Raw genomic sequence first — 16,542 nt, forward strand, 5'->3', positions numbered from 1 at the left:
AAATGAATGAGGGAGCTTCAAGACATGTGCTCTCTTTGTGTGTGCCATCCTTATTTCTCCTTTTATACACTTGAATTTGTTCAAGTGTTTGTTCAGACTCTTTACAGGGTGTGATAGGGAGAATGCTCTTTTCAATAGAGACACCCTGTTGAGAGGATGCCCCCAGTATTTTTTTTAATCCCTGTTTTACAACTACATCCTTATGGGAGGATGTAGAGGTGGCTTGAGTGGCCAGCTCAGTTTGTTTCATCTTCTTTGTTTTCTTGACCAATGGTGACTCTTGTTCTCTTTGGTCCTCACCACTCTCATTAATTATTGCTAAAGGTTCCTGCTTTCTCTTCTTTTTACTCACTTCACCGTTTTGAGAGGATGAAGTGGTTGGTTTTCTAGCTTCTAATGGTAAAGAAGAAAGGGTCTCAGTATGGGAAGGTCCCTGTTAGTGTTACTGTGTTTGTTCTTCTACAGGTACATGAACCATTACTACACCAGATGTAATAGTAGACCTCATGTCAGGCATGGGGTAAGGGTAAGTCCTAAATTTCTCCAACATAAATGGAGTGATCTTGAGACTCACACTTACCTTGTTCTTTGTAGTAAGTGATCCAAAAAAATTTTTGGACACTTGATTACAATTGCCTATTTTTGTCCTATCTATACCATTAAATAAATGAATGTGTGAAACTTTATGATTTAAAGTAGACATTATAAACCTAGGAAAGAAAATTTCTTTACCTCTTAAAGACAAAGGTATAATTAGCCTTATACTGAGTTCCTGCAGAATTAGTATCCTCACGTTGATGTGTCTGTTATGAGCCATGGAGAATACCAATTTCTGGACTACACTAGAAATATTATCATACCCTGTCTTCCTACATGTGAATGCTCTCATAATGGAGTCAAACAGAAATGACCATTCCTTCCTCAAATTCTTCTTGTTGAGACTACTAGGTTGATCCTTTCACTGTAGTTGATGAAGTCCATGAATTCTTCTAGTTCATCCTGAGTGGGAACCTCCATCAAATTTTCAGTAGGATTTTCCAAAGCCAAGTTTACATCAATTTCTGAAAATTCCACTTGTTGGCCCTGAATGGAGCAATTAACCACCATGGAAGCAGTTTGGTTCTCATGCACCACTGTTCTTATCACAGCTGTGTTCTGGGAAATCCCCTAGAACATCCAAGTACATGACTGGATTTGCTGTTAGAGCACCTACAAAGTAAGTTTCAGAGAGAAACTTCACAAAACTCTTGAAAGTATCAGGAGCCTGATTTGCATCAGTAAAAGCAAGGTAATTAGTGCCCTCCGTTGGGATGAAAGGTGTAACTGTGTTTGATGCAATTGGAATAGTTTGAATTTGAGTGGGTAAGAAAAAGTAGAGAGCAAGAGTTTGAAATGAGAGAGCGGTTGAGAATTGGAAAAATTAGGTTACTTAGAGATCTCGAAAGCGTTAAGAGGTGTATGTCGAGATGTTTGGGTATTTATAGTAAAAGGTAAATGACTTATCGAGAACTAAAAATGGACAATTGGAATTTGCTTATCAAGAAGTCATATTGAGAGAGTAGATACATATCGATATGTCATTTTCCTGACTCTTATCGAGAACTCGAAAATGACTTGTCAAGATGTCCAATAAATCCCCAGTTTGTCCAGAGTGGACTGAATGTTTCCAATTTTTAATTTGAATAAATCAAAATAAAATTGAATAATTTTATCAAAAGTATTTTACTGAAAATAATTTATTAAATAAAATTATTTCAGTCTGATTTAAAGATAAGTTTAAATTGTATATGTAGAGAACTCAAAGTAGATTACTCGAGAACTCTACAATGCTTATCAAGAAGTCATAGAGTGACTTATCAAGATGTTTATTCGAGAAGTATCGTAATGACCTTATTCATGAAGTCATTCGAGAAGTCATAATAACTTATCAAGATGTCCACGAGAAGTCTAACAAAGACTTATCGAGAAGTCAAAATGACTTATCGAGATGTCTTACTCGAGAAGTCCAAAACTGACTTATCGAGAACTACTTCGAGAAGTCTCAAAATGACTTATCGAGAAGTCATTTATACTTATCGAGAATCAGTTCTCTATATACTTTTGCTGCTTTTAAGATCTATCTTTCATTATCTTCATATATTAACAATATGAATTAACAAAGAGACGGTTTACTTAGAATTTGAAAAATTCCAAGTTGACAAAAAAATGCAGAGAAGTCTGAAATATTTATAATTCATATTTCAGTTAATTTCCAATTAAATAAATAAATTTTGATTTATCAAGAAATTAATATGTTGCAAAATATTAGTTGAGTTCTTGCCTTTAGGATGAAGAATTAAATAAACCAATTTCACCTACAAGTCTAGTGAAAGTAGCTTCATCCAAAGGTTTAGTAAAAATATCAGCTAATTATTTTTCTGTTGGAACAAAAATTAGCTCAATGGTACCATTTGCAACATGTTATCTAATAAAATGGTACCTTACATCAATGTGCTTTATTCTAGAATGATTAACCGGATTAGCCACAATAGATATAACACTAGTATTGTCACACATAATTGGAATTTTGTGTAACACTAGGCCATAATCCATTAGATGATTTCTAATCCAAACCACTTGAGTGCAACAACTTCCAGCAGCTATGTATTCAGCCTCAGCTGTGGAAGTTGATACAAATTGTTGTTTCTTGCTATACCGGGATACAAGTCTTTGTCCAAGAAACTGACAGCTTCCACTAGTGCTCTTTCCATCAACCCTGCATCCAGAAAAATCTGCATTTGTGTATCCAACAGCTTCAAAACCTGTTCCCTTAGGATACCATAATCCCAAGTTTGGAGTCCCTTTTAAATATCTGAAAATTCTCTTCACAACCATCAAATTTGATTCCTTTGGATTGGCTTAAAATATTGCACATAAACATGTTGCAAACATAATGTCTGCTCTATTTGTAATTAAATACAACAAGGATCCAATCATTCCTCTATAACTTGAAATTTCTACACTTTTTTCTTTCTTATCTTCATCCAACTTAGTAGCTGTAGACATAGATGTAGATGTAGGTGAACAATCAACCATACCAAACTATTTTAATAAATCCTTGACATAATTAGTTTGGCTGATGAAGATTCCATCACTCATTTGACTGACTTGTAGTCCAAGGAAGTAACTTAACTCTCCAATTATATTCATTTCATATTCACTCTGCATGAGTTTTGAGAATCTTTGACATAGCTTTTCATTAGTAGAACCAAATATAATAACATCGACATAGATCTAAACTAGGATCATATCATTACCATGTTGTTTGTATAAGAGAGTCTTGTCAATTGTACCTCTAGTGAATCCATATTTGATCAAAAATTATGACAGTGTGCCATACCAAGCTCTTGGTGCTAGCTTTAATCCATAGAGAGCCTTCAGTATTTTGTATACAAAGTTTGGAAATTCTGGATCTTCAAAGCCAGGTGACTGTTGCATATAAACTTCTTATTCCAACTCACCATTAACGAATGTACTCTTCACATCCATTTGATACACCTTAAAATTTGAGTGTGCAGCAAATACAAGAAAGATCCTTATTGCTTCAAGTCTTGCAACTAGAGCAAAGGTTTCATCATAATCAATTCCTTCCTCCTTTAAGTAGCCTTTTGCAACCAACCTTGGTTTGTTTCTGGTGACAATATCATTTTCATCCATTTTGTTCCTGAACACCCACTTTGTTCCAATTAAAATTCTGTTCTTTGGTGCAGCAACCAACTCCCAAACTTTGTTTCTTTCAAACTGATTTAGCTCCTCTTGTATAGCTAATATCCAATCAGGATCAAGTAGAGCTTCCTCAGTTTTCTTAGGCTCAACTTGTGAAAGAAAACATGCATGATGACATTCATTTACAGTTGCACTTCTAGTCCCCACTCCAATAGTTGGATCACCAATAATTTCTTCTCTTATGTGACTTCTATCCCACTTCCTGATATGAGTTTGTTGACTTGAGTTTTCTGCATTTTCTTCACCACTGGTATGACTTGCGGAACCTTCTTCTCTTTCTCCCCCTGAGTTTGTGCTGTCAAATTCAGGTGTTTGAGATGAGCTTACATTCTCACGATTCAATAATTCAGTTGACTCTTCATCTATTTCGTGATTTGTATTGACTTTAGTTTCATCTTCAGAATCACTATCAATGTTGAGATTTTCAAATTTCAGGGCCTCGGCTTCATTTTCATCAAGGCATTCTAAGCCTGGACATTTGTCATCATCAAAAGTTACATCTGTGTTTTTCATAATTTTCTTTTGTTATACTATATAGACTTTGTAGGCAGTTCTCTCCAATGAATATCCCAGAAAAATTGCTTCAAAAACCTTAGAGTCAAATTTTCCCACATATTCAGAGTTGTCTTTCAAAACATAACATTTTCTTTCAAACACATAAAGATGCTTCACGGTAGGATTTCTTTTAGATATAATTGAGTAGGGTGATTTTCCAAGATTCTTGTTAATGAGATATTTATTTTGAGTATAGCATGCAGAGTTCATAGCTTCTTCCCAAAAACTTCTTGGTAAGTTGGAATCTTGCAGCATTATTCTAGCAGCTTCCACTAACATTCTATTTTTCCTTTCAACAACACCATTCTGTTGAGGTATCCTAGCTGCTGAGAATTCTTGAATAATACCCTTGTCGTTGCAGAATTCAGTTAAGGTTGCATTTCCGAATTATGTGCATTGTCAGTCCTCAATCTTTTCACACAATTCTGCTATTTTTCAATCTTCTTGATGTATTTAATTATGATTTGTGGAGTTTCACCTTTAGAGTACATAAATTCTACCCATGTGTATCTTGAGTAGTCATCCACCATCACAAGTGCATATTTCTTCCTTGAAATTGACAAGACATTAAATGGTCCAAATAAGTCCATGTGAATAAGTTGCAAAGGTGCACATAGAGAATTCATAGTTTTACTCTTGTGACTTGATTTCTTCATTTTTTTTTCTTTTTGACAAGCCTCACAAACCTTATTCTGAGCAAACTCCAGATTTGGCATGTCTCTCACTAACTTCTTTTTGATTAGAGTATTGATTGCCTTAAAATTCAAGTGAGAGAGCTTTTTATGCCAGAACTTGCTTTGTTCTTCAGATGCCTTGGTGTAGAAGTAGCAAATTTCATCCTCACTTGTTGAGTCCGGGTCTGCAATAAATAATCTTCCTTTTCTTACTCATTTCAGAGCAACTTCATTAGTCTTTTTACTGATGATTAAGCATTCTCCTCTGTCAAATTTAACATTGAATCATATATCAGTGAATTGACTAACACTTAGGAGATTTACTTTGAAACCAGCAACCAATGCTACATCTTCAATGATAACATTTTTAGAAATCAATTTTTCATATCCCATTGTGAAATCTTTGTTGTTTTCTCTAAAAGTCACTAATGGGCCAACCATCTCCTCAAATTGTGATAGTAGAGCCATATCACCTATCATATGTCTTGAGCATCCACTGTCTATGATCTATATGACTTTCTTCATTTTTCCCTGCACACAATGAGGATTAAGTGTTTTTAGCTACCCAAGCAGTGTTGGGTACTTTCTTCTTGTTAACAGAATTTACAGAATTAGAATGAGTTAATTCATAAAGAATGGTGTTCATTGTTTGATTTGCAAGTTCCTTTTTGGTTGTAGGCCCAACTTTGATTTCTTTGAGGTGTACTGATAAGTGGATTTTATATCTACTTGGAACGCTTCATTATAAGCTTAAGTTGGTGTTTTGGGCTCAAGTTGCTGGTATTTTTTATACATTTTTGTGTTATTGCATTTCAGGCATCAGTTAAATGAAGAAAGAAGATTTTCAAAGAAATATGCTGAAAAGAGATCAGAATTGGAAGCCTAGGTCATTCTCAAGTTGTAAAGAATCTCGTTACCTTCGCGTGGGCAGTTGAATCGCCTAATTCTAACGAGCAGAACTCAAGATACGGCCAAAAGAAGAAATGTCAGAAATTTTCCAGAAGGTCAGCGCGGCCACGTTAGAACCAACGATCTCACGCCGCTAAAATCACTATTCCAGCGCGGCCGCTGAAATCACTATTCCAGCACGGCCGCACCCGAAAATAGCGCGCGTGTGCCCTGTTTATGTACTATAATCCTGATTTTAGTCGAAATTGAAGATTTTGAGAGTTCTGGTCATTTTGGAGCCTATATATATCAATAAAAAAAGACGTTTTAAATAACAAGGAGACCTGAGAGAGCAATAAGAAGACCTAGAGAGCACGAGATGGCTACAGAGAAGAAGACTTTTGTTTTCTTTGATTTAGGCGATACTTGGATGCTTGTTTTCAATTTGTTCTTGAACCTTAGCACTCTTATATTATTTAATATCATGTTTTCATTGGAACCCATGATGACGATGAGTTCAGTTATGAACTAATCATTATTGTGGGGTTCTAACGGATTTACTTATGGATTTCTATAGTTAATTTATTTCAATATCTTTATGTGTGGATTGATTGATATCCTAGTATTGGTTGTACTTATTCGTCTTATGTGCGTAGCTAACATATAAGATAGCGTGTTAATCTTTATTAAAATGATAGTGAATATAGAGATTTAGAACTTGCCATGCTAGCATAGGTTCATGTATTTATTATGCATGATTCGTAGGTAATTTTAACCATCTTACTTGCCCCACGTAATCACGATAGATAACTTGTTCATTAAACCTTTATGTTGTCAAATTCTATAGACTCATAGAGTCTCAACATAATTGGTGTCTATTTAGCTTCTATCTCTTTTATGGATGTCTGGTAGTAGGGTATTCGTACAACGAAAGTTGGCGTTTACTAGTTTCGTGTTATCTGATTAGTTGTCATCACCATTACATGCTAAGGTTAAGAATAATGACTTTGAATGAAGTAGTAATGAAGTTAAAATCCCATGTTTATTCTTTGTTAATTGCATGTTAGTATAATCTTAGTTATAAACATCTCAACTTGTTATTGTCTTAGCATTGAGCGATATCCATACCATTGTTACATAGGTGCATAATCTTAAGTTAACTAAAAAGAGTCTTTGTGGGAACGAATCTGATTTATATCTTATACTACTGGAGAACGCGTATACTTGCGTGTAATTTTAGCGCGTGTTAATGTCCTAACAAGTTTTTGGCGCCGCTGCCGGGGACTTGGTGTTAATTTTGTTTATGTGCTTGTCATTAGTGGTCGTTAAAGTTCACTGACTCAGATTTTTTTTCTTTCACGGTTTACTTGTTTGTGTTTCAGGTACTCATTACAATGGGAGATCCAGCAACAACAACGAAAGCATTGAAGGATTATTCTCAACTAAAGATCAATGACATTCAATCTAGCATTGTCAGGCCAGCTATCGCAGCTCATATCTTTGAGATCAAGCCTGGCATAATTCAAATAGTACAGAATTTAATTTAGTTTGGGGGTGCTCCAACAGAAGATCCTAACATGAACATCAGGGATTTCATAGAGATCCGCGACACCTTCAGGTTCAATGGTGTGTCTGAGGATGCAGTGAAACTGAGACTGTTCCCATTCTCTCTGAGGGACAAGGCTAAAAGCTGGTTACACTCTCTACCAACTGGTTCGATTACTACTTGGGAAGATCTTTCTCAAAAGTTTCTCATTAAATTCTTCCATATGGCGAAGACAGCTGCAATCAGGAATGCTATTACTCAATTTGCGCAGCAATCGGGAAAAACTCTATGTGAAGCTTGGGAGCTCTACAAGGAGATGCTTATGAAGTGTCCTCATCATGTCATGCCTGATTGGATGATCATCAATTGCTTCTATAACGGTTTGGGAGCACAGTCTAGACCTATGCTTGATACAGCATCAAGTGGAGCATTATAGGCCAAGAGCTTTGAGGAAACTTATGATCTAATTGAACTGATGGTTATTAATGTATATCTGTATCCAACCAATAGATTACCGCATGGCAAGGTAGCAGGAGTGCTTGAAGTGGATATAGCTATGGCTATCACTGCTCAACTAAAGGCGTTGTCTATGAAGATCGGTTCTCTGGTTAACTAATGTATTAACCAGATAACCAGTATTTGTGAGCTCTGTGCAGGTTCGCATGTGACGGAGCAATGCGCTATATCTAGTGAATCATCTCAGTTTGTGAGCAACTTTCAGAGATCGCAACAACCAGTTCCAGACACTTATAATCCTGACAACTGGAATCACCCTAACTTCAGCTGGAGCAATAAGCAGAATGCGATGCAACAGCCTTATAAGCAGTTTGGAAACAAGCAATTCAATTCTCCTGGTTTTCAGCAACAATTCGCACCAAGAAAACAACTCCAACTTCAACAACAAACTCATGGAGGTGTAGGTCTGTGACCAAAAATCTGAATTGGAGGAGTTGCGGCTTATGTGCAAAAACCAGGCTCTTATATGCCAAAGCCAGGCTGTTTCTATCCAGAATCTGGAGAACCAAATAGGGCAAATTGCTAACGCCTTATTGAATCGACCACCAGGAACGCTTCCTAGTGATACAGAAGCCAATCCAGGCGAGAGAGAAGTTGAAGAATAGGTGAACACCATCTCGTTGAGGTCTGGCAGGGTCGCAAGTCCCCAAATTCAGCAAGACATAGAGTCTGACAATTCTGTCCAGAATGCAGGTGCGTCTGCACCCTTGCCAATTTCATAAAATCAGACTATGGCTGAAGAAGAGGTTCTAAAGGATGCCGAGGTGGAACCAAGGAAGAAAGCTATTGTCAACACTCCTCCTGAGGGTAATACTGGGGAAAACAGGTCTATCATCCACCTCATTTTCCTAAGAGGCTGTAGAAGCAAAAGTTGGATAAGAAATTTGCTAAGTTTCTGGTGGTGTTCAAGAAACTTCACATCAACATACCTTTCGATGAAGCTCTTGAACAGATTCCTAGCTATGCGAAGTTTATGAAAGGTATTCTCTCTCGGAAAGTGAAGCTCGATGACTTAGAGACCATTGCTCTTACGGAGGAATGCAGTGCTGTGCTGCAACAGAAGTTACCTCCGAAGCTTAAAGATCCTGGAAGCTTCACTATTCCTTGCACCATCAGAAACTTGTCTTTCGACAAGTGTTTATGTGACTTGGGAGCTAGCATCAATTTGATGCCCTTGTCTATCTTCAAGAAACTTGGTTTTCCTGAGCCAAAACTGACATACATGTCTTTGCAGCTGGTTGATCGTTCCATCACTTATCCACGAGGTGTAGTAGAGGATGTCTTGGTCAAGGTGGACAAACTCATCTTCCCTGCTGATTTTGTCATTCTAGAATTTGCGAAAGATAAGAAGATTCCCATCATTTTGGGAAGACCATTCTTGGCTACAGGCTGAGCTATGATCGATGTACAAAAAGGAGAGCTTACGATGAAGGTTCAAGATCAGAATGTCACTTTTAATGTGTTCAAGGCAATAAAGTTACCCACAAAAAAGAATAGTGCTTTAAAGTAGAGTGGGCCGACTCTGTCGTGAATCTAAAGCTTGAGCAATTGCCAAGGTTAGATACCTTAGAGAGATCTTTAATAAGGGAATCAATTATTGAAGTTGAAGAAGGAACAGAGGAACTGCAGGTTTTGAATTCACCTCCATAGAAGAGGAAGTTGGATATGCCATTCGATTCTCTTCGGTTAGTAGAGCTGAAAATTTATCACGAGTGTTTTCAACTATTTATTGAAGAAGCTCCCATACTTGAGCTCAACCCACTGCCAGATTACTTGAGTTATACATTCTTAGGTGACCGACCGGTTCCTCCCGTGTTTACAGAAAGTTCCTCTCATGTACCACAAATAGTTGATAGGTTTAATCTTGGTGATGCGCAGTATAGAAGGTTGATTTGGCGTATTGAGGCCATGCATGATACCACCGATGTTTTGTTAAAGTTTTGACACATGCTCTCGGTACTATTTTCTGAGACACTGGTGTCAAGGTTGATTGGCCACCTGATCCTCCACCTGAGGAGGGTGATCCTCCCGCTAACTAGGTATGCCTGAAATCCTTATTATTGCCTTCAATGCGGATATTGAAAATTTTAAGTTTGGGATGATAATGTAAGGATTAGTTTGAGTTGTATCCATATAGATTCATATAGATTCATATTGCATGTTTAGTTGTATTTCATTCGTATGTTTGCACGGTTGTTCATATAGATCATATTTGTTTACATTTTTTGTTTGTGTTTTTATGTGAGTTCATATAGTTGCATGTGCATGCATATAACATGATCTCTTATGTTGAGCTATTTCTGATTGATAAGTTGATGTTGATTTGACTGTGGTGATGACGAATACAGGGTTGTTTAAGTCTTAATGAATTGATTTGCATGCCTAGGAAAAAATTCACAAGTCTTATAGGTTGCTTTCGATCTAGATCATGATCATACTTGTTTATTTTTTGAGATTTAATCACTTGGTTATATTTAGAATTTTTGCTATTCTCGTAGTGACGTAAAAATACTGATTTTTAAACTAGAGAAAAACTTGGATTTCATTACTAGTTGTTGTAAGGCTAGGTCTCAAATGGCTAGTAGTCAGCTCATATTTTTTTGAGTAGTCTAGGGTTGAATGAGATGGAGCGAAACACACTCATTCAGAGATTGTTGAAAAAAAAAGAAAAAAAAAGAAAAAAAATGTGTTTATGCATAATTGATCAAGAGTGAGCTCTTTAATACTCGAGCAATTAATTTCTAGGGGACTTTGTGCCTAGTGACCTAAGGCTTTGATAGTCTGGGATCCGCTAACCTAACGCTCGCTACATGGGTATTATTGCATAAGTCTTTTGGGACCTCATTCATTGCACGGTCAAATAAGCATGTTGTTATGTATTCAATAATAGCGTGAATCATTGTATAACTCTAGAAGAAATAAGGTGTTATGATTCATTATGTGTTTAATGTCTATTCTGTTTATAAACTTGTGATTGTTTTGATGATAAGATAAGTTATGGTTATTGATCTAGTATCAAGAGTATTTCTGGTAAGCATCCACACACACACGTTTCTAGTTTATGAGTTGGTTTTTGGGGTTTATTCGAACTCTATTTAGAGTCATTGCATTCTTAGAGGCATTGACTTATTCATTTGGTTATGGTTATTCTTAGGGGAAAGATTGCATTATCATTTAGTTGCATTCACATAGTTGCATTCATGCATTAAGTTTGTTTTGTAGTTTTAAGCATCGATTAAAGTTTGGGGGTGTGATAAGTGGATTTTATATCTACTTGGAACGCTTCATTACAAGCTTAAGTTGGTGTTTTTGACTCAAGTTGTTAGTATTTTTGATATGTTTTTGTGTTATTACATTTCAGGCATCAGTTAAATGAAGAAAGGAGCTTTTCAAAGAAATATGCTGAAAATAGATCAGAATTGGAAGCCTAGGTCATTGTCAAGTTATAGAGAATCTCGTTAGCTTCGCGTGGGCAGTTGAATCGCCTAATTCTGACGAGCAGAACTCAAGATACGGCCAAAAGAAAAAATGTCAGAAATTTTCCAGAAGGTCAGCGTGGCCGCGCCACGCGCCGCTGAAATCACTATTCCAGCACGACCGCACCCGAAAATAGCGCGCATGCGCCCTGTTTCTGTACCAGAATCCTGATTTTAATCAAAATTGAATATTTTGAGACTTCTTGTCATCCTGGAGCCTATATATATCAATAAGATTACGTTGTCAACAACAAGGAGACCTGGGAGAGCAATAAGAAGACCTAGAGAGTACGAGAAGGCTACGGAGAAGAATACTTTTGTTTTCTTTTATTTAAGCGATACTTGGATGCTTGTTTTCGATTTGTTCTTGAACCTTATTACCCTTATATTGTTTATTATCATGATTTCATTTGAACCCATGGTGACGATGAGTTCAGTTATGAACTAATCGTTATCGTGGGGTTCTAACATATTTACTTATGGATTTCTATAGTTAATTTATTTCAATATCTTGGTGTGTGGTGATTGATTGATAGCCTAGTATTGGTTGTACTTATTCGTCTTATGTGCGTAGCTAACATATAAGATAGTGTGTTAATCTCTATTGAAGTGATAGTGAATATAGAGATTTAGAACTTGCCATGCTAGCATAGGTTTTTGTATTTGTTATTTATGATTCATAGGTAATTTTAACCATCTTACTTGCCCTATGTAATCATGATAGATAACTTGTTCATTAAACCTTTATGTTGTCAAATTCTATAGACACATAGGGTCTCAACATAATTGGTGTCTATTCAGATTCTATCTCTTTTGTGGATGTCTAGTAGTAGGGTATTCGTACAACGAAAGTTGGCGTTTACTAGTTTCGTGTTATCAGATTAGTTGTCATCACCATAAAATGCTAAGATTAAGAACAATGACTTTGAATGAAGTAGTAATGAAGTTTAAATCCCATGTTTATCTTATATAGTTAATTCAATCACTTTATTCTTAGTTAATTTCATGTTAGTTTAATCTTAGTTATAAACATCTCAACTTGTTATTGTCTTAGCATTGAGCGATAGCCATACCATTGTTGCATAGGTGCATAATCTTAAGTTAACTAAAAAGAGTCTCTGTGGGAATGAATTTGATTTTATATCTTATACTACTTGCGAACGCGTATACTTGCGTGTAATTTTAGCGCGTGTTAACGTCCTAACATCTACTCTCAGTTTGTGGAAACTTGTCATTACTTTCATATTGCAAGGAATACAATCAAACTTATCACAGAAGGAATAGGGATCCTCAGTCTTTGCTTCATTATATTTGCATGCTCCTAATCTTGGCTCACTAACAACCTTTTTACAAAGGTGAGTTAGATGATTTGTAGAGCCACATTTCTGACACTTTTTTAGGAGCATCTGCAAAAAATGCAAAGTTATTTCTTTTATTTATCCCAATATTTCCATTTCTATTTTTCTTCTTCTTTCCTGCATTCTCAGTTTTAACCTCCTTGATTGGCTTCTTAGGGGTTTTATCAACCATGGGCTTCTTTTCAGCTTTAGAAGTTGGAGTTGTTTCGTATCATCGGCAATTTCTTGCTTTATGATCAACTCTTCTTAACTGAAATTAACTTCACATGCTTTGAACATAGGTGAACCAACCTTCTCAGTATAGCTGGGACATCTTCACTTACAGTTGCTTTTCCCTTATCACCTTCAACTTTCCAGTTGTTGTTCAATACATCATAATCCAAGCCAATAGCTATGTTAGCACATGACTTGTTCTTCTCATGGTACTGACCAACTAACTAAGATGCATTTCTGAATGATTTTAGTTTCACTTCATTCTTTTCTAGCTTCTCCCTCAACACAGCTTTTATCTTAGTAACACACTTTAGCTTGTTCTTTAGATAATCATTTTCTTGCTTGACAATTTCAAGCTCAACAAGCTGCAGTTCTAGATCTTGTTTCTCAATCTCAAGCTTCTCATTAGCTTTTGACAACCTACTGATCTCTTCAGTAATTGCTACCAAGATAGTATGGATGTGGAACATTTTCATGCTCATCTTTTCAACGGTCTCCTTATATTGACTAGCATTCAAATCAATAGTAGTAAGAGTTGGTACCTTTGTTTTTGATGAGGATGACTCTCCTTGCTCCAAGGCCATGAGTGCACAGTTTCCACACTCCTCATCTTCATCATTGTCAGAATCATCCCAACTTTTTCCTTCTACACTATAAGCTTTACCCTGTTGCTTTCTTAGAAGAGTTTCAGCTTCCAATTCAAGATAAGCCTTGTCCTTTTTCACTTTCTTTGGCTTCCTACATTCTGTAGCAAAATGGCCCAATTTATCACAATTGAAGCACCTGATCTTTGACCTATCAACAGATCATGTTTTGTAGCCACTTTTGCCACCAGAGTTGTACTGTGCTTTTCCTTTCTAGCTGTTATCCTTGTTGGATGTTTGTCCCTTATTTTTGAAGAACTTTGGCTTATTTACTCTAATGTTAGAGAATTTCCTTGCTAAGTAAGCCATGGACTGATCTAACTCATCCAGTTCTTCTAAGGTATAAAATTCATCATCTTCAATTTCAAGAATAACTTGCTTATGTGGTTCCTTGTTCTTTTGCTCATTGCTAGAAATAACTGGAGTCTGGATTTCTTGTTCATCATCAGATGACTAGATGTCATTAACTACTAGAGCACTTGATCCATCAACAATGTGCCCTTTACCATCTCTTAAAGACTTTCTTTGAATCATTTCCAGTTCATGGGTTTTTAAGATACCATATAAAACTTCCAATGTCATCCTGCTCAAGTCTCTCCCTTCTCTTATAGCTGAGATATTCTATTCTAAATGGTTTGGAAGGTTGAGAAAAAACTTTAAGCTAACCTCCTCAGCTTCATAGTATTTGTCATAAAGCTGCAAGTCATTAATCAGCTTATTGAATCTTTCAAAAACATCAGTTATACTCTCCTTTGGTTTAGCCATAAAACCTTCATACTGAGATACCAAAATTCTCCTTTTGTTTGACCTAACCTCCTCTGTTCCCTCACATAGAATCTCTATCTTCTCCCAGATTTGTTTGTCTGTGTCACAGTTGATAATGTTATTGTACAGTACATTGTCAAGTGACTCTAGTAAAATCAACTGCAAGCCACTGTTCAGGGAGACTTTCTCCTTTTCAGGTTCAGTATGCTTTGAGAGGTCTTTAGGGGCATAATGAGCTGCAATGACCATGTCTCCATCTGTAGATTCCTCAACTCTTTCCATAGGGGTGAAAGGGCCATTTTTGAGAATCTGAACATATAATGGGTTGGCCATCTTTATAAACAATAACATATTCTTCTTCCATAATGTGTAGTTAGATCTATCAAAGGCAGGAATCGTGGTACTGCTAATCTTCTGTGTATTCATTCTTCCAAGATCTTTAATCTGTTTGCTTTCAGATTTTGCTCTGATACCACTTGTTAGGTAATGAATACAACACAGGGGGGTGAATGTGTTTTAGATAATTTTCAAGGCTTTTTGAATGTTTGTTACTTGGTGACAAAGCAGATTAGAAATGCAGTAATATTATGTTAACTGAAACTAAAATAGTGCACACAATATTTCAAAACTCACTTAATTTTGTATTAAAATTAAGCTAGTGTTTGCTACAAATCCTGGGTTCTTTGTAAGTAAAGAACTAAGATTCTTCCTTGAGAGAGTTACAAGAAAACTAGATCTGCTTGATACAATTCTTAAAAGCAAAGGACCACATATTAGTAAATACAGGTTTATACTTAGGTTTGAGACTGTTTACAGAATAATAATTCAGTCTAATCTTTGACATTTTTACAAACTCAAGTAATACAATACAAAATATAAATTTAGATTATCATACAACTAATTTTTAGGGTTGTCAACTTAACTTAGTCTTATTATAGTACATGTATGTCTTGCACAATATGTTCATTCAAAATATTATCAAATTAACACTAGGTAATTAAATTAGTTAATTCAAAATAATTTTTAAATTTGAATTTAAATTAAAATGTTACCTGATATTAATAGTGAGTGATCAGATTACCCTAAGACAAGTTCGTGACTGGTGAACCTAGAAATTAAAACAAGAACATATCAGTTGTAAACATATAAAATAGGACTATTGACATTACTCAAAGAAAAAAAACTGATTAGCAAAAAAAGTCGTAACACATTTGGAATAACTTTATAGTAATACAATAACATAAATTAAGTCAGAGTAATTTGATAGAAGTACAGGACCTTCGAATAAATTACATAAGTTTTCAACACACGTAGCTTATACAATAAATTAACTATTATTTAGCCACAGTTGTGAAAAGAGATCCAAGCTGGTCCAGGTCACCCATCATGAACAAAAACCAAAATTAATATATTTAATTTCTAATGAGAAGCTAAAAAATAATTGTGATTATAATAATTTTTTACAACCAAGACCATAAAATTTCAAAGCTCCGCAGCAATGTTGAACACGATTGAACCAAATACAAAACCAACATGGGGCTGCCAAATGGAAGACTCGGAAGAAACTTCATGTACTAACCACATAATCTATATATAATTAAAATGATCACTCTGCATGGTGTTAAATCTCAGTCTTTGCTTGCTAAAACCATTATTAATAGATGCACACTATAATATCCTAAAATGAAATACATAACCAAAAATGATAAGAGATTGGAAATTGCAGAAGATAAAATTAACAATGTCTACTAAAGTTCTTATTACTGACTCAAATAAAGACCAATTTTCACCTAAAAATTTTCCAAGTTATAATATATCACTATTGTAGCTAAAAACACACAAAAACGCAACCACATTCTTCATTCAATAACATTTTATTATACTAAAGGGACAGACCTAAAAGGGAAAAAAATTGAACCAGTAATAATATGTAATTTCAAGGATTTGCACATTTTTTATTTATTAATGTCAACCTTCAATCCCTTATATCGAGTTTACGCTCCTTCGACCATTAAATTATATTTTTTAGTTAAATTAGTATATAAATACAATCAAATCAATCCTTGTTAATCGATTATCAACTAATTATACTAGATATAAATATGCAATCAAATAACTAGAATGTATGTTTAAATTTACAAA

At 35.4% G+C, this 16,542-nt stretch overlaps 1 non-coding gene across 1 annotated transcript; it reads right to left on the reverse strand.

Annotated features, from left to right (window-relative positions):
* Positions 1 to 7,666: 7,666 nt before the first annotated feature.
* On the reverse strand, positions 7,667 to 7,773 carry LOC141663079 (small nucleolar RNA R71). The gene has a single exon (XR_012551164.1). It is a non-coding gene; the product is annotated as a small nucleolar RNA R71 (small nucleolar RNA).
* Positions 7,774 to 16,542: the final 8,769 nt, after the last annotated feature.

Source organism: Apium graveolens, chromosome 5 (assembly GCF_009905375.1).
Source record: "Apium graveolens cultivar Ventura chromosome 5, ASM990537v1, whole genome shotgun sequence".
NCBI classification, from domain to species: domain Eukaryota; kingdom Viridiplantae; phylum Streptophyta; class Magnoliopsida; order Apiales; family Apiaceae; genus Apium; species Apium graveolens.